This window comes from Squalius cephalus, assembly GCF_949319135.1.
Source record: "Squalius cephalus genome assembly, chromosome: 7".
NCBI lineage: Eukaryota > Metazoa > Chordata > Actinopteri > Cypriniformes > Leuciscidae > Squalius > Squalius cephalus.
The window spans coordinates 40364279-40383279 of NC_137128.1; the positions used below are offsets into that span (position 1 = coordinate 40364279).

Genomic DNA, 19001 nt, shown 5'->3' on the forward strand with positions numbered 1-19001 from the left:
TGTCGAATCCGCCCTTTAGTTTAAACTGATAATCGTTTGTTTTACTCGCGTTTTCGTAGTTTCCTCTATCCAGTCATACAGCAGCATCTTTTGCCACTCAAAATCCGGAAAATTTTCTGGGAAAATTATGTCAATGCATACCCTGCCTAAATATAACACTTCTGGGAACAATATTTCACTATTGTAAGCCAGTTTATCGGTCCAAATGGGGTGTGTTACTTACTGTCTTTCCACGTGGCAAAGTAATTTAATTCCATTTAGGCCCGTTTACTCGTACATGGCTATTTTGAAAAACGGAGACATTTCCCTTCATTTGTGCCCTTCGTTTACACGCAAACGGAGAATTCGCCTCTGAAAACGATTCTTTCTAAAAACTCCGGCCAGAGTGGAGATTTTGGAAAACTTAGTTTGCACGTTTGCATATAAACTGAGAAAAACCAGAGCCCGTCTACGGAGAGCCTGGCCACTCCCTATTAAGTCCCATTGTACCGAATTTTGGTTGTAGTTCCACCAGAGTTCCACTGGGGGCGATCGCCCATGAGAGCAAAATGAATGGGAGTCTATGGAGCTAGACGGCTAAATTTGTCTCTTTCACCCGATTACCGTTGAGAAATCTCAGGTTTGATTGTAGGTTTTGCAAGTTCAACATATAGGTTATAGGTCGAAAGTTGAATGAACGAGTACTTCTGTCCTTTCGATTTCTTACAGGTTGAGTTGTTGTTGCCCATAACACGCTAGCATTCTGCTAATGAACGCTGATTGGTCATCTCTGGTCGTACGATGTGTATGACGTCATTGACACTTAAAAAGACTTTTTAAAGCAAATAAGTGACTCTAAAAAATCTAACACCCAGCAATGTGTGATTTATTTGCATCTCCTTTCGAATACAATATTCAAATTACTACACAAAAAATTATATCCTGAGAAAAGTGGATTTTGATGGGTATAGCGCCATAGACCTCCATTCATTCTGCACTCGCCTGCGAGTGCCCCCGCATGGACAGAGACGTGTTACTGCAGCCAGTCCAGAAACCGGAAGTAACCAGAGAGTGCCAATTCTCTTCCTATTAGACATTCTCTGGAAAAACTGAGTTTTAGGCAGCGACGTCACAGAATGTGACTATTTTCAGGATTCTGATTTGCTAATGTGGGCTTGAGCTTCTCATTACACTGCCACCTACAAGTTTGGCATGCTCTTGACAGCATATAGGCCTACACGGGTTCGTGTCTGTCTATGGTTCGTGTGCACGATGTTATTTTTGAAAACGAAGAGGAGTGAAATGTCCGTTTATGAAAATAGCCATCCACGTGTAAACGTAGCCTTAAGCTTCTATCTGACTCCATTTTATCACAACCTCGAATTTAGGTTAGATTGCCAGTTGGTTATTGGTCAACAATATAATAGTTTAACAATATATTTGATTGTTCTATTTAACTCTTTTTAACTCTTATTTAATTCGTTCAGATTAGGAAACTATGTCACTTAGAGGTCCTCGCCTCTTCTGTTTAACACGGGTCTCCCATTCACAAGCCCATCAGTTTTGAGGTATAGGCTAATTGCTATATACCTGAGATCGGTCACATTCACGGTTTACACAATCAAATATACTTTGGTATAGCCCCCAAGAAATTGCATACACTTGAATTTAACTTAATGTTTACTTCAGTAGAGGAATGGCCACTATTACAGCTGACCAACATTAGGCTACTTCTCTTATAGCTTTGGATTGGCCATGCCGTGGTTTCCCACGTACACTTATCTAAAGTAACATTAAATTAAAACAGAGGTAAGACACACCCAAATTTCAAGAAGCATTTGCTGTTCTAAACGGAAATTCACTTCTTGTCTTTGCAAACCAAGTACACTTGAATTGATGCCAAACATTAGTTGTCACTAATCTGACGCAAAACTTGCGGTAACATACAAATTGGTTTAATCTACTTGGGAAAACAATTTCAGAGTCAGTCGGAATAAAATCAAATGTAACAATTTATTATGTCAGGTAAATGTATCATGCCAATTTCATAATCAGTTCATAGATAATAAATACAAAACATCAAATGCTCTGGAATAAAGAGAGAAGATGCGAACCTGACATTATAAAATACATGATGCCGAGTGCCTGCATACACTCTGCATCATGGGCTAATTTGAGCTACAAATCGCCACGAGCCTTCTTCAGCATCTCCCTAAATACTCAGACCAAGGCAGAAACCTCTTTTCAAATGTAAACATGAGTTCACAGTGGGAATTTGCATTAATCACCGTCCCAGACTGACTGGGGACAGCAGTTGATTTACATTGGGGCACACCCAAAGCAGTTAACAAGATGTCTCTAAACTCTCCACACCTTATTACCTTTGTGGGAATGAGACCTTTGTACCAGTCGCAGACATTTCAAATAATACCAAACATGTATAATACTGTATGATAATTGTTCATAGTAAACCATTTTGATTTTTGGGTGAATTCAGGTAGGATGGGTGAAGGGAATGATGTGTAAATTGGGAAGTGATCAACTCAAGTGTGATCGTGTCTAGAATGGGGATGGTGATATAGCAAGAGAGTTCAAATGCTAGTTTCCTTTGTTTTCTCAAGGAGTAGCCCCCTCTTTTCCAGTTATTCCAGTTTCTCCAGTCTTACACTATGGAGTATGGACATAATGTGTATGAGATTTACTATGACGTATTTTATCTTGGTTGACTAATTTTACAGAGAGACAGGTCTGGCACAACACAGTCAATGAAAATGCAGTGTATGAACGCCCTCTATCGATTTTTTATCGAACGGTCGATTTTAACCTCGTATTTACACAAACTGCTTTCAGTTTCTCAAACGCAGAACCAGGAAACTCTTCGGTTTAGGTCAAATGAAACCTGATTTCTCTCTCTCTGGTAGGCTATTGTCTTACTCACTGCAGGGTCTGTAGGTAGTTACAACATTTCAGATTCTAGATTTTCTAATTAGGATAATCCGGCGAACTATTTTAGGTAAGAAATGATCTCTCTGTGCGAAGAAGCTGTCACTGGAGTAGTTGTAATTCTAGAGTTGAGAGTTAAACACACCTTTTACACCTTTCTCAAGCTCAAGTACTGATTAGCTCTAGGCTATGTTTCTCTCTGCCTGTGTGTTCGTGCAGTAAAATGGCAGAAGCCAGTATTTTGTGGGATCAGTTCAGCTGTTCAATCTGTTTGGATCTACTGAAGGATCCAGTGACCATCGCCTGTGGACACAGTTACTGTATGAGCTGCATTACAGACTGCTGGAATAAAGAGGATCAGAAGAGAGTTTACAGCTGCCCTCAGTGCAGACAGACCTTCACTCCAAGACCTGCTTTAAACAAGAATGTGGTGTTTGCTGAAATGGTGGAGACACTGAAGAAGACAAAAGTTCAAACAGCTCGTCCTGCTCTCAGTTATGCTACCTGGAGATGTGGAGTGTGACGTCTGTACTGGAAGGAAATATAAAGCTGTCAAGTCCTGTCTGGTGTGTCTTGAATCATACTGTCAAACTCATTTTGAGCGACATGAGGAATTTCACTCAGGTAGTAGACGACACAAAGTGACTGATGCCTCTGGACGACTGCAGAAGATGATCTGCTCTGAACATGACAGACTGATGGAGGTTTACTGTCGTACTGACCAGCATTGTATTTGTTTGCTATGTACGATGGACAAACACACAAATCATGATACCGTTTCGGCTGAAGCAGAGAGATCTGAGAAACAGGTATGAAAAGCAAATCTTAGTAAAATACACGTTTTTGATGCAATACAGTAAGAGCTGTTATCTGTTACTCTTACAGAAACAGCTGTGGGACATACAAGGAAAGATCCAGCAGAGAATCCAGGAGGGAGAGAAAAAGCTTCAGGAGCTGAAAGAGACTGTGAAGACTCATAAGGTAAGTTTAAGGGGAGTCAGAAATGTTTTAGGTTCTTTAAGGACTCTAGTCATTGAGGAGCCCAGTCCCACTGAAGCCCATGAGTGAAAGGTCTGATTGTCTGTGTGTCCTAACAGCGCTCTGCACAGGCTGCAGTGGAGGACAGTGAGAGGATCTTTACTGAACTGATCCGCTCCATTGTGGAAAGCCGATCTGAGGTGACACGGATGATCAGAGATCAGGAAAAGGATGCAGTGAGTCGAGCTGAAGGACTCTTGAAGCGACTGGAGCAGGAGATTGATGATCTGAGGAGGAGAGAAGCTGAGCTGAAGCAGCTTTCACACACAGATGATCACATACATTTCCTACAGGTAACTTATCTCAGAAGCAGTACATTTAAGATTATCTTATTATTACAGTGAAGAGTTTCTAAAAATAAAACTAAGTCAGCGCTTTTCAATCTTTTTGACCACAGTCCGTCCCATTGTCCAAAACAATTTTAAAGTCCCCTATTACATTGCTTAAGATATTTCCTCTGGTATTTTTGCTGTAATAAATATTATATAAAGTATTATATGAAGTAACCTCAATTAATTTTGTTTCAAGACCTGTATGCTCCTCTATAAAAACAATAGATATTGAGGGTGGAAAAAAGATGTTATGTGTAGCACTTTAATTAATTTTAAATTAAGCTTTAAAGGGATCCTATTATGCCCTTTTGTGAAGTCTTGATTTTGTTTTTGGGGTGTACTAGAATATGTTTCATGCTTGATTGTTCAAAAAACATTATTTTTCACATATTTTACATTGTTACTGCTCTCTCCCCAGTCTGGTTCGAATTCGTCGTTTATTTCCGGTTTCGACAAAGCCCCTCCTTCCAAAATAAGAAATGTGCTATGATTGGTTAGCTGGCCCAGTGTTGGCACCGCCTAGTACATGTTCGGGAAATGTACCACCCCTCCATAACACTCAGATGTAAATATTAAGGATGGTGTCAATTTCAAATCAATTCAAGCCTGATTCAGACTAAAGAATGTTAACAAACAAGAGCACAGACTTTGCAAGCACGGATTTCACAGGATGTTTGGATTTGTGTAATTTTTTCATACAGTTTAGATACGATTTTATACACCATTTAATCTTATTTGTCGGAAACTATGGTAATACAAACAGTAATCAATCACTAAACCAATGTTAACTTTCCTAAGTGGCGGTGAACAACCTTGCAAAAGCTACAGCCTGCATTGTGGCTCTGGAAGCTGTTCTCCATAAAATGTGCAGCACAGAGATAAAGTTCAGGAACATTCGTCAGCCTTCAAACAAATGAGTTTTGGAAACAGGGTGGACAAAACAGTGTCTCTTTGACAGTCACAACACTCTTCTCTAATGCAGCTCAACCAGGACTTGTCCCCTTTTTTTCCATATATTTCGTGGGCGGGGATTACTTAAATGAGGAACATTATGACTTCACAAAGCCCGGAAAAAACGTGTTGTAGTCCAAACGGGCCGTTCATTGTAGTTCTTGGAAAGTGGATTCTGTTCAATAAAATATCTTCCTTTGGAGAGGACTTTGAGCTTTGTAACTTTGCACATCTGTTTTTTTATGCTCAAACAGCAACATTACACACTAACTAAAGTTGAAAAAGTGAAAAAGCCTAATAGGACCCTTTTAAGTGCTTTAACAGACGTGTAATTAGCAGTCGTTATTCTGACAGTAATTGTGCCATGAATCAGGACTTGCTGAGTTACGTATGTGTATGTTTGTAATGATCAGTATGTAATGACATCAGTGAAAAGACAAGCAGACAGACTCTCATCTCTGTTCATTCATTGGTCATGTCAATCACAGTGCTGATTGATTGCACAACTCTGAAAGAAATACAAACCTCTAACCTTAAAGGGGGGGTACAATGGTGTTTCATGTATTCAGAGTTGTTTACAGTGTTAAAGAGATAGATTCTCATGCTAAACATGGGCAAAGTTTTAAAAAAATATTTTGGACGAATAACGGAGAATTTCTATGCTGAAAATCTTACTTCCGGGTTGGTACAAGTTTCGGCTGTTTTTTTTAGATCGTGGATCTAATGACGTAGATCAGAGTGCAACTCCTTATATGAGCATTTCTCTCGGAAAAGCTCGCCCGCGAGCACGTCGACTAGAGGAGAGCGAGACCGCGCACATCAACAGGAAATCATCGGCAGCGCTGCATAGGATTTGTTCAAGAATGTCTCCAAAAAAGTGTGTATTTGGATGTGAGGGAAAGCTTACCGTGTTCAGTTTTCCAAAGAACCCAGTGTTACAGGAACAGTGGATGCCGTTTGTTTTTCCGGGCAGCAACGGAGTGTAGGAAGTGCGGTTGTGTGTTCTGGTCGTTTCAGTGACGAATGTTTTATTAACAAGGCTCAGGTCGATGCTGGATTTGCAAATCGTTTGCTATTAAAACGTGGAGCGGTCCCAGTGATAAAAGACCCCATTCATGTAAGTACAACTGGATCAGATTTCTGTCTTTTGCTGGAAATCAAGAACTACCGCTTGACTCTATAGCTCCGCCTCCAGGAGCTCGGCTTTTTCCGGAGAGAATCGGAAAGCTGTATTTTTCTTTTCTAAATATAATAAAACTAAACACTTTTTTGAGATATTAAGGATGCACTACTACTCTATAGGTACTCAAGATTAACATGAGATTAGGTGAAACTGTGCATGTTATGTACCCTTTAACTCTAACCATAATAGAGTAGGCACCACAACCTGATAGACAGCATTAATGTTTGTCAATCTAATCCATCCATGATTTTTTCTGAACTCTAAACTTAAACCATAAAGTCCAAAAATGTGTGATTGAGGTAACAAATGAAATGCCTGCTGTTAACTTGACAGATATGTTTTCAGTATTAACTTGCACTTAAACGGCTGTGGATAACTTGTGGTTAACTTGCGCATAACTGGTTTGGGGAAAAATTCAAGCTCACCCCGTCCTGTTTGCTGGCACTGCCCTTTGTTCATGCACTCTCATAAATACAGAAAAAAATGCGTGGACACAGATTTTACGCACAAATACATGTGTACGCATTAGTGAATGAGACTCACTGATTATTAAAATCTGTTCTTTTGTTTGTCATTGTAGAGTTTCCAGTGTCTCTCTGTTCCTCATGTATCCACAGACAGCGTCAATGTCAGTTCTCTCCTCTCTTATGATGATTTGACTCTATCTGTCTCTATGCTAAGAGGGAAACTTGAATACGTCTGCAAAGAAGCAACAGAAAATATATTTGGTAAAGGTAAATATTCATTTATTTAAACATTTTCAATCATACACCATATAATATACAATTTAGAAAATAGCTTGTGAATTACACTGTACATGTCTGTTGGTTTCAGTAGTGACATACATTGAAATTGTTACTGCCACTGAACTCAGGACCAGAGATGACTTCTTGCAATGTAAGTGTGACTATTAAAGCAATCTTCACGAAAAATAAATCAGTGATCACCTGAATTCTAACTTGTTATTAGTTATCTGTCTGCTGGTGATGGGGGTGAATGATGGGGGTGGTTGGTTTGTGGACCCTTAAATTTGTGGTTCCAAGTTTACCCTTACATGTTTTTGTTTCACAATGCAGGTGACTATAACACAAATGACAGAAATATACAAATGATGTTACATCATTAATTTTCTTTTTCAATCAGATTCCTGTCAGCTCACACTGGATTCAAACACTGCACATAAATACCTCCGTCTTTCTGAAGGCAACAGAGTGGCTACTTTTATTGGGACTGACCAGCCATACCCTGATCATCCGGACAGATTTCATGATTTTTCTCAGGTGTTGTGTAGAGAGAGTGTGTGTGGACGCTGTTACTGGGAGGTGGAGTGGAGTGGGACGGCTGGGGTGGGAATATCAGTTTCATATAAGAGCATCAGCAGAGAGGGAGATGGTGATGATTGTGTCTTTGGATTTAATGATCAGTCCTGGAGATTGTCCTGCTCTGACTCCAGGTGTGCATTCAGACACAATCAGAAAGAAATTAAACTCCCTGTAGTCTCCAGCTCCTCTAGAATAGGAGTGTATGTGGATCACAGTGCAGGAATTCTGTCCTTCTACAGCATCTCTGACACAATGACCCTCATCCACAGAATCCAGACCACATTCACTCAGCCGCTCTGTTGTGAATTTGGCCCTTTTCTTTAATTTTATTTCTTTCTTTATTTCCCCATATACATATGTACTACATATCCCACAATCCCAAGTAGACTACACTACTAAATTGAGTACACTACATTACCCATAAACCCCCTGGTTAAGGTCTATAAGTAGGCCTCACTTCCTTCCTTTGTTTCTTTTGCATTGGTGAGGTGTGGGTGTTTGGAGACCCAACCATGTCCTTTGAGTCCTTTCCTTAAGATGCGTTAAGTAAGTTTGTTTTGCCAATTGTATTTTTTGAATTTATTTATTTCAATTGTTTGGTTTGAGTATATACATGTTATGTTTGATGAATTATATGAGTTTGATTTCCTTTATTGTATCGTTTGTAGTGACTTTAAACCATCTTGTACATCCAATCCATCCTGTCCATCTGTTGGCATCTGTCTATTTACAACGTGTGAATCTGCAATCCATGATCTTTATGCCATGAGAATTACCCAAGACTTAATCATCTTGAACTGAAAATAAAAGAGAGCAAAGGACTGGTATTTGTCCCGTGTTTTAATCAGACACGCCATCAAGTTTCTACAACTTGACATGGATTACCATGCAAGACCTGCAATCCGACGCAGCCTAAGAAGGAGAAGACCCCCTGCTCGTTTTGCTGATTGTATGGTGAGAGAACGTGCTCCTTCTCCCCCTTTCTCACCAACACTAGTTCATCATCACCAAACTGATCATCACCAAACCCAGTATGAAAATCCATCTTCAAGATCTGCACCATGCTCATCTGCTCATCGTGAACAGTCTCAACATGATTTACTCAATATGGATGTTAAACAAGAAATACTTGGACTTAAGGATATGCTTGGTGAGATGATGTCTAGAATGTCACAGTTAGTTGTTTCTTCTAAACATTCTGAATTTTCTGAGTCTTTTGATGATGCTTCTGATGATGATGAAAATGCCTTTGCTAATGCATCTATTGTTCAAGAATTGTGTGCATGTATTAAGAAAGCTGAGCAGAAATCAACCTGTGAGAAATGTAATTCCTCAACTGTTCCTTCATTGCTTCCATTGAGTAGGCCTAGTTCGTTGCCTCTTCCTCCTTCCTCACTGTTACGTAGTCCACCCCAACATATGCACACACATGAGATAGCACCACAACTACAATCAAGTAGTATGTTACAACCTTCTATTGTTCCATTGGTTCCTGAGCCTTCTAATAGTCATTCCCTTCAAGTGCAAACATCACCAGTGTTGGTACAACCACCTGGTTCACCACAGCCTGGTTTACCATGTAGTCCATTTTCCCCTTACATAGCTCATACTCAGTTATCCTCACAAGTAACATCAGCACAATTACCACCTCAGCCTCGGTATGCTGTTTCCCAGTATTCACAGCCATTAGGACCATCTTCTAGCTTGGCGATTCCTCATGTATCCTCAGCTAATGTAGGTCCTCATATTCAATCACAGTCTGTAGGTCATGTAGGGAATCCTGTTGTACAACATCCTGCCCCGTACATTCAACCAATTGTTCCCACTAATCAAACAACCGCAATTCCATTTCTTCATCCTTATCCATATTCCCAGCCATATTATGCTTCATATCCTGTTCCTTCCTATCCTACTTCTCGTGTTCAGGGACCTTCCTTTCCTTTCTTGGTGAATGATGACCCCCAAGAATTTGCAATGTTGCAGTTAGCTTTGACAAATTTGTTGCCACTGCATGAGCCAGAACATTACAAATTCCATATTTTGCTGGATCATTTAAAATTTTCTCCAGCTCGTGATCTAGCTTTAGCTTATGCTAACGATCCTAGGCCTTACAGTATGGCTCTTTTGGCACTACAGCAGAAATATGGGCAACCTCACCAATTAGTTTTGAGAGAAATCAAAGCCATTCTAGCTCTCCCCAAGGTGAGACCAGGTGACAGCAGAGCATTTAGCAGCTTCGCACTAAAGGTTCGAGCTTTGGTTGGCATGCTCCAATCTTCGGGCCAAGACCAAGTTAAGTCCGAATTATCCTGTGCTTCTCATGTACAGCAACTACTCAGTAAACTGCCCACAGAGCATGTGACCAACTTTGCCCGTTATGCCCGTACGATCCTAAAGGGTCAAAGCTACAACCTGATTAACTTTTCCGCCTGGCTCCAAGAAGAGGCTGAGTGTCAAGCAATGGCTGACCAGGTTAGTGACTTTCCAAAACCACTCCTGAGTAGACCTCAACCAAAGTCCTACGTTAACACTCGAACTGTCTTGTACGGAGTCAATGGAAATTCTGTTGTCCCAAGATCCACAAATAAGCAACCCCAGAATTTGAGAGATGGAGAATGGAGTTCCAAGTATTCATGTGCATATTGCTCCAGTAGAGATCACTTTATTGGCCTGTGTCCCTCTTTTAAATCTTTAGAAGACACCAGGAAGGATGCATGGATTAGAGAGAACAAAAGATGTTGGAGATGCGGGCTTAACCATCTAGCTGTCAACTGTGACCTGAAAAAACCTTGTCCACAGTGCAAAGGGAGACATCTTGGTATCCTTCATGGAGTTAATTGCCGTGATCAGGATAACGGTACATTCTATCTTAGTCGCCTTGGAGGTTCTGGCAAGGTACTGCTTAAAGATGTTGAAATACTTCTCCATCATAAAGGAAGATCTTTGCAAACCTATGCCATCTTAGATGATGGATCAGAACGTACCATGTTGCTACCTCAAGCATCTGATTATTTAGGCCTTACTGGGGTAACTGAGTCCCTAATTGTTAGAACTGTACGTCAAGATACTCTAGCACTTGAAGGCTCTTCCATAACCTTTGAAATATCCTCCATGGCCAATCCAGAAAAGAAGTACTCCATTTCCAATGCCTTTTCTGCTGCAAGATTGGGGCTGGCAGAACAGACTTACCCTGTTGAGATCTTGCAGAGACGTTTCAGACATCTTCGAGACTTACCCCTTCCAGCCTTTGCTAATATCCAACCACTTATTCTTATTGGTGCAGACTACCCACACCTGATAAATCCAGTTGATCAGGTGCATTTTGGGCCTCCTAAATCCCCAGCTGCAATTCAGACCAGGTTAGGCTGGGTACTTCAAGGCCCAATACCGATTCCTAACACTGATGAGATGCAGTGTCTCTTTACCATCGCTAATCCACTAGAAGAACTTCGCCATGATGTGGAGAAATTATGGAAAGTAGACATCCTTCCTTTCAGAAATGAGAAAGTCATTACTAGGTCCAAGCAGGACCAAGAAGCTATGGACTTGTTGGCCTCCTAGTCTAAAAGAGTTGATGTGGATGGTGTGCAAAGATATGCCACTCCGTTATTGCGTGCTGCCTCCGCCATGAGGTTACGAGCCTCACCAAATGCAGTTATGTCTTCCCTCAGATGTATTGAGCGACGCCTCCAAAGAGATTCTAAAACTGCTGCTGTGAATGACCAAGAAATTGCTAAGCTGGAGGAGTCCGGTTATGTTTCCAAAGTGGAACTTTCTCATGACTCATCTAATGAATCATGGTATATTCCTCATCATATTGTGGAGCATAACGGGAAAAAAAGAATAGTCTTCAATTGCTCCTATCAATATAAAGGTGTGTCACTTAACAGTCAACTTCTTCCTGGTCCACAACTGGGCCCTTCCTTACTTGGTGTCTTACTCCGGTTTCGTCAGTGCCCAGTGGCAATTAGTGGGGACATAAAATCCATGTTCCATCAAGTAAGGCTACTACCAGAAGACCGTTCTCTTGTACGCTTCCTGTGGCGCAACATGCAGAGGTCAAATCCACCTGACATCTACGAATGGCAAGTTTTGCCCTTTGGGACAGTATGTAGTCCATGTTGCGCAACATATGCTCTACAAAGGCATGTCCATGATCATCAAGAAGGATATGAAGATATAGTGAATTCTGTACTTCAGTCATTCTATGTGGACAACTGTTTAGAGAGTTTCCCAAATGTGCAAACTGCTAAGAACTTCCTAGACCGAACACGTTCTTTACTGATGAGTGGAGGATTTGAAATCAGACAGTGGGCAAGTAACCAGCCTGATGTTGTCAGACATCTTCCTCCTGAAGCCAGGTCTGAGAGTGCTGAACTGTGGATCAATCAAGATCGTTTGGATCCTAAAGAAGGAGCTCTGGGTTTGAGTTGGCACTGTCCCTCTGATTCATTAGGGTATCGATCCCGAACTGTGGAGTATAAAATCACAACCCTGCGCAATATATATAAAGTCCTCGCCAGCCAGTATGATCCCTTAGGCTACATAACCCCCTTTACAACGCGAGCTAAAGTCATCATACAACAATGCTGGATGAAGTCCCGGGGCTGGGATGATCCCCTTATGCCAGATCCTATTCAACAGGCCTGGAAGGCTTGGGAAACTGAGCTCCCTGACCTGTCATTGATACAGCTTCCTCGTTGTTATTTAACTTTACCTTCCAGCCAAATCACATCCAGAGAGTTGCATATTTTTTGCGACGCTTCAGAGAGCGCATATGGTTCAGTAGCCTATTTGCGAATGGAAACTGACAAGGGTGTGGTACATACTTCCTTTATCATGGCAAGATCTCGAGTTGCCCCCAAAAGGCAAATATCCATCCCTCGCCTTGAACTTTGCGCTGCTCTAACAGGTGCACAGCTTTGTAAACTCCTGCAGAATGAATTGACTCATCCTTTGACAAATATTGTCCTATGGTCTGATTCGACAACGGTCTTGTCTTGGCTGCACTCCCTCTCCTGTCGTTACAAAGTTTTTGTAGCTAACAGAGTCACTGAAATCCTGGAACTCACTGATCCCACTTCTTGGAGGTATATTCCTTCTGCACAGAATCCAGCAGATGACATTACAAGAGGTAAAACTGTTGTTGAGCTAGCCAAACCTGATCATAGATGGCGACAAGGTCCAATGTTTCTGAAATTTCCTCCACATGAATGGCCCAAAAATCTAGTATCCAGATCTGCTAGTCCTGATCCTGAGCTCCGCAAACCACTCTTTTGTGGCTTAACACAACTGGATGATTTTGTACTCCCAGATCCTTCCTGTTTCAAATCATGGTCAGAGCTACAGTTTGCAACAAATGAGTTACTGCAACGACATAGGGAGGACCCCTGTGACGCCTCTTCGGTTCAAAACCTTCTTTTGAGACAAGCCCAGCAACAAAGTTTTCCCTCTGAGTACCAGTGTTTAAAGGAAGGAAAGCCCATTGAACCTCAGAGTTGTCTCCTTACACTTTCTCCTGAATTCAATGAAGAAACAGGACTTATTGTAGTGGGTGGTAAGCTCAGACGTGTAGAGGATATGGAACCTGGAATGGTTCACCCAATCGTCCTCGACCCCAAACATCCATTATCCCATTTAATTATCAAGGACTGCGACGAGAAACTTTTCCACCCTGGTCCAGAGAGAGTTTTCTCAGAACTTCGGCGCAATTACTGGATAATTAGAGGGAGACAAGCCGTAAAAAAACATCAGTGGTCTTGTCTACAATGTAGGAAGTGGAGAGCTAAACCATCTATCCCTCAAATGTCTGATCTTCCACTCTCCAAGCTCTGGTTGTTTAAACCTCCCTTTTGGTCCACAGGAATGGACTGTTTTGGTCCCTTCCATGTCAATATTGGCCGTAGAACAGAGAAGAGATGGGGCATTCTGTTTAAGTGCCAGACCACTCGATGTCTGCATCTTGATTTGTTGAGCAGTTTAGATGTGGACAGCTTTCTAATGGCCCTACGCCGCTTTATATCCAGGAGAGGTAAGCCATATGAGATTCTTTGTGATCAAGGAAGTAATTTCCGTGGAGCTGCAAGAGAATTAAAAGAAGCTTTCCAGAACCTTACCACTGAGTTACAAGTCAAGTTGGAAAATCAGCAGATTAAATTCAAGTTTAATCCACCACAAGCCCCTCATTTTGGGGGGTCATGGGAAAGAGAGGTCCGTTCAGTTAAAACAGCTTTGCGGGTGGTACTTGGCAGTCAAACCGTATCAGAGGAAGTCCTACGGACCGTTTTGACAGAAGTTGAAGGAGTGCTAAACTCGAAGCCACTTGGTTACGCTTCTTAAAACATTTCAGACCTTGACCCCATCACTCCAAATCTCCTCCTCATGGGGCGGCGAGATTCTTCTCTACCTCAGGTGATTTATGCCAACACTAAGCTCCTTGGCCGCAGATCTTGGCGCCACAGCCAGGTCCTCGTTGACCAGTTTTGGACCTCCTTTATCCGATATTATTTACCAGATCAGCAGCTCCGTCAAAAATGGAATCGAGAACAGCCTAATCTAAATGACTCTGCTGTCGTGTTAGTAGTTGATTCTCAACTTCCAAGAGCATCATGGCCCATTGGCAGGGTAGTACGTCTCCTACCTAGTCAGGATGGGCGTGTCAGAGTAGCTGAGATCGTTATTAATGGAAAAACGTATGTACGTCCAGTTGCTAAGTTGATCCCATTACCTGAAATAGATGAGTAATAGCAAATACATCACTGTATTTGGGGGCGGCTGTTGTGAATTTGGCCCTTTTCTTTAATTTTATTTCTTTCTTTATTTCCCCATATACATATGTACTACATATCCCACAATCCCAAGTAGACTACACTACTAAATTGAGTACACTACATTACCCATAAACCCCCTGGTTAAGGTCTATAAGTAGGCCTCACTTCCTTCCTTTGTTTCTTTTGCATTGGTGAGGTGTGGGTGTTTGGAGACCCAACCATGTCCTTTGAGTCCTTTCCTTAAGATGCGTTAAGTAAGTTTGTTTTGCCAATTGTCTCTCTCTGAAATTTATTTTATTAGGATAAACCCCTTGAGATGCATCATCTCGTTTTCAAGGGGGTCCTAAAATACATCACGACCATCACAAACGAACAATAATAAAATAGACAGGAATACAATTATACATATTTAGACAAACAAATACATACAGAACCACAAACACACACACACAAAAAAAAAAAAAAAAATCTATTAACCGAAATATACCGAACTTTATAACCATTAGATCAAATTGGCAGAAATACATTTGAAATTGAACATACAAGGTATACATGTATATATATATATACATACATACATACGTACATATACACACACACATACATATATACATACATATATACACATACATATACATATGCATACACATACATACATACATACATACATACATATGTATTTGGATCACAAAATAATAATACAATTAATTTAAATAATAAAAAAAAAATAATAATAATAAATAAAAAAAAATAATAAAAAAAAATTCACATTGTGTCAGCATCATACATTACAAGAGCAGTCAATCACAAAGTAAGAAGACAAGGTGTGCTTAAACATCCCAAATGAAGTGATGGATCTAATATCGGAAGGTAAATTATTCCAGTCTAAAGTGGCTTTGAACATAAAAGCTCTTTTGCCAACTGTCTTGGCTCGGGGGACAGAAAAATAAAGCTGAACAGAGTGCCTCAAATGATAATTTGAAATAATAGGAACAAAATAGGAAATTGTATTTTTTGAATTTATTTATTTCAATTGTTTGGTTTGAGTATATACATGTTATGTTTGATGAATTATATGAGTTTGATTTCCTTTATTGTATCGTTTGTAGTGACTTAAAACCATCTTGTACATCCGATCCATCCTGTCCATCTGTTGGCATCTGTCTATTTACAACGTGTGAATCTGCAATCCATGATCTTTATGCCATGAGAATTACCCAAGACTTAATCATCTTGAACTGAAAATAAAAGAGAGCAAAGGACTGGTATTTGTCCCGTGTTTTAATCAGACACGCCATCAAGTTTCTACAACTCTGACGAACTTTGGATATTTAACATCTGATATCCTACAGCTCTATCCGGGGTTTGGGGTCAATTTGGGATCAACAGTGAAACTGTCATCTTAAGAGATTATATGAATAATAGTACTACAGGTTTAAGCATGCTGATAAAAATGAATGAGTGGTAAATGTGGATAGCAGCTGCCTCTCTCCCATCTTTCCAGTGACAATCCCAAGTACAGTTTAACCCAATCTGGAAACTGGACTCATTAAACGTTTCATTACAACACAAACTGTAGGTGACTGTGTCCAAAGCCAATACAAGGGAAACCTGCTGGATTTAAAAAAAAAAAAAAAAAACACTTCAGTGCGCCTGGGCACTGGCAAAGATTAACAGGTTAAAAAATATATAGATTATTTTTTGGTGTAATTGTATGATGTTTTCTAATATTGTGCAACAAATGATTGTGATTGATTAGGGATTCAAAATATTTGCTTTGCTAGCATTGGCGACTAAGAAATAACCTGCTGTATATCGCATTGCAGTTATAACCTACATCACATATATTTCATATAAGTCTGTTTTTGTCATGGGAAATCCTTTTCTTTTTTTTTTTAAATAGACACACCTTCAAAAACACAGTATTTGTCATATGATGGACATAAATAACTGCATGAAGAATAAAAACTGTCAAATCCTCCGCTGAGGTCAGCGTTTTACTCATTCGAGGTTGCTGCACAAGAGCTATTAAACCAACGCATCACTTTCCTTCACTAAACACAATGCCTAAAAGCTGGTCGGCCGTTCCTAACGGTGAAATCACAGGTGGTCCTGCCTGCTGAAAGCACTTGCTTGGATGCTTAACGCCCTCCATGGAATCTTACACCTGCCCTTTGCTTATAGTTGCTGTAAGATATTGTGCTGCATTCTAAAAGACTTGTTTTATGCACATTTATTATTGTTAGAATTGACTCTGACTTTTATGAATAAAAAACCTTAATAAAACTAAATGGATTTTGATTCTTGAAGAAGCTCAAACGTGCTGCGTAACACAAGAAAGAACTTCAGTGGTTCTCGCACATCAAGCGAACATGCTTGAGCTTCCGTTTATCATAACTGATGTGTGAGTTGATGAATGTTTATATGAATAAAAGCCTAAATTCAATCTGTCTTCAGAAAATTTTGACCAAACCACTCCATTCATATGGATTAGTTTTATGGCTACAGCCGGATGAGCAGATAGAGTTAAAAACGAGAGGGAGAGGAATGAGGAAATTAGAATAACATAAATATATTTGATATTCATTCCAGTTCTTCCTTCTTATTGCATAATTATAATTATGTGCATCATTTTTTTAAGCGACTTAAATACAACATATAATAATAATAAATATAGTTGTTATGCATACCTCTGGAAAAAGAACACCAGAGGCTTTCAGATCGTACATGCTACAGTTTATTGTGCTGTCAATATGTCAACACAGGCTTATCATGCAACAGTTCCGTTAAATGAATGTGCTAACAATTCATTTTACAGCATTAGAGGCTAATATATGGCTATGCATTCAAGACTATTTAGCAAATCACCATCACACTGGCTACGTTAACTTTCCAATGAAATGCATCACAATTGTTTTTAAAGTTTAACCAAATAAATTTGATTCGCATTTGATACTCACACTCTGATTGTCATCCATCTTTGCTGGTCCTCTAATTCAGTAGGTGGCGTACGTTGTCACTAAAAACCTAGGGTCCTAGAACTGCGGTCCTGAAAATGCAGCCTCCGGTTTGAAGTTTGACGCGGGGCACGGCAAAACTTAACGTTTAACAAAACTTAACTGAACACGAGACTCTACGGAAAGAAAAGAACTAGGAAAGAAAAGTAGATGACACTATAGTCGTTAGATGGCTTGAATGAAACTGTTAATCCATTTTCTGCTGTCTTGATCTGTCGTCTTTTCGATTCTCTTTTCGAATATTTAATTGAGTTTGAGAGATTGCATTTGTAACAAAATATGCATGTTCCCGCCTTACCTCAGTGAGGTATCATGGAATGTAATTGCAACAATATAACATTTGTAACACAAATAAAGTGGATATATTGTGAATATAGATTTTATTTAACATGTACAATTTTATTAAATTGTTTTTAAAAAATACATATTTTGTAATACCTAATAAATAGTGTCCCCCAAATTCATGTCTGTGGTGTTACATCAATGGATGTCATCCCTTTAAGAAAAGGGGGAAATCTATTTGGATTACTTCCTGTGTGTAAAGGTCATTGCAGGTGCTGGTTGATCTGAGGGGTGCATGGTGAGTAAGTACATTCTTTCTTATTAATTTTCTTAAAGTTAGCTAAATTCATGACAATTTCATGTGTCACACTTTATTAGTGTCTGTGGTGTTATGTTGATAACTTGCAGATTTTACATATTTTAATCAAAATTTTGATAAAAACTGTTGGAAACTTTTCCTTCGTCGAAGCAGAGACCAGGAAACGTATTTCAAGCAGAAGTTACCCCGGTTTCACACCGCAAGCGTCAGCGGCACGTGAGCAGCGCGTATTTTTTTCGGCGTCCATGTTAATCAATGAGTGCATTCACACCGGGAGCAGGAGTATGGCGAGTGGATAGTGCCACGGATAACTTACCGAAGTCTACAGTCGTGTACTTTTACGTGACAGAAGGGGTACGCCGCACCACAGACGCGTGAAACCAACGCGTGACTCCAACGTCGCATCACAGCACGTCGCACCACTGACGCGTGACTCCAACGTCTCACCACAGCACGTCGCATCACAGACGCGTGACACCAACGTCTCACCACAGCATGACTCCAATGTCGCATCACAATAAAATAATATCTATTTCCCCCCCTAGCTTTTCTTATCTTTCCTTTGTTATCTTTCTAATCAATCATTCTTTTCTTGTATTCTGATGACATGGAAAATATCATTGATACAAATTTTGTATTGTATACAAAGTTGTGTATGTCATTAATGTCATCTCTGAATGGTTTACGAACATAGTTTTTTTTTTATATATATAATTCACTCACTTTCTAGTGGATATGAGGACTATGCAAATTATACACCATCAAAGTCACAACTTTTTGCACAATTATTAACAACAACTTTAAAGTTGAACAGATAAATTCATTAATTTTAATCTATAAACATAATATTCTGGAATGTGTCATT

The 19001-nt window shown here is 40.0% G+C and overlaps 1 pseudogene across 1 annotated transcript; it reads left to right on the forward strand.

The window, feature by feature from the left end:
* The first annotated feature begins 2987 nt into the window (after positions 1-2987).
* On the forward strand, positions 2988-16498 carry LOC307161700 (tripartite motif-containing protein 16-like; annotated as a pseudogene). Its single transcript, XR_013824070.1, has 7 exons — positions 2988-3731; positions 3808-3903; positions 4020-4253; positions 7007-7160; positions 7261-7323; positions 7570-8041; positions 15871-16498. The product of XR_013824070.1 is annotated as a tripartite motif-containing protein 16-like (transcript).
* Positions 16499-19001: the final 2503 nt, after the last annotated feature.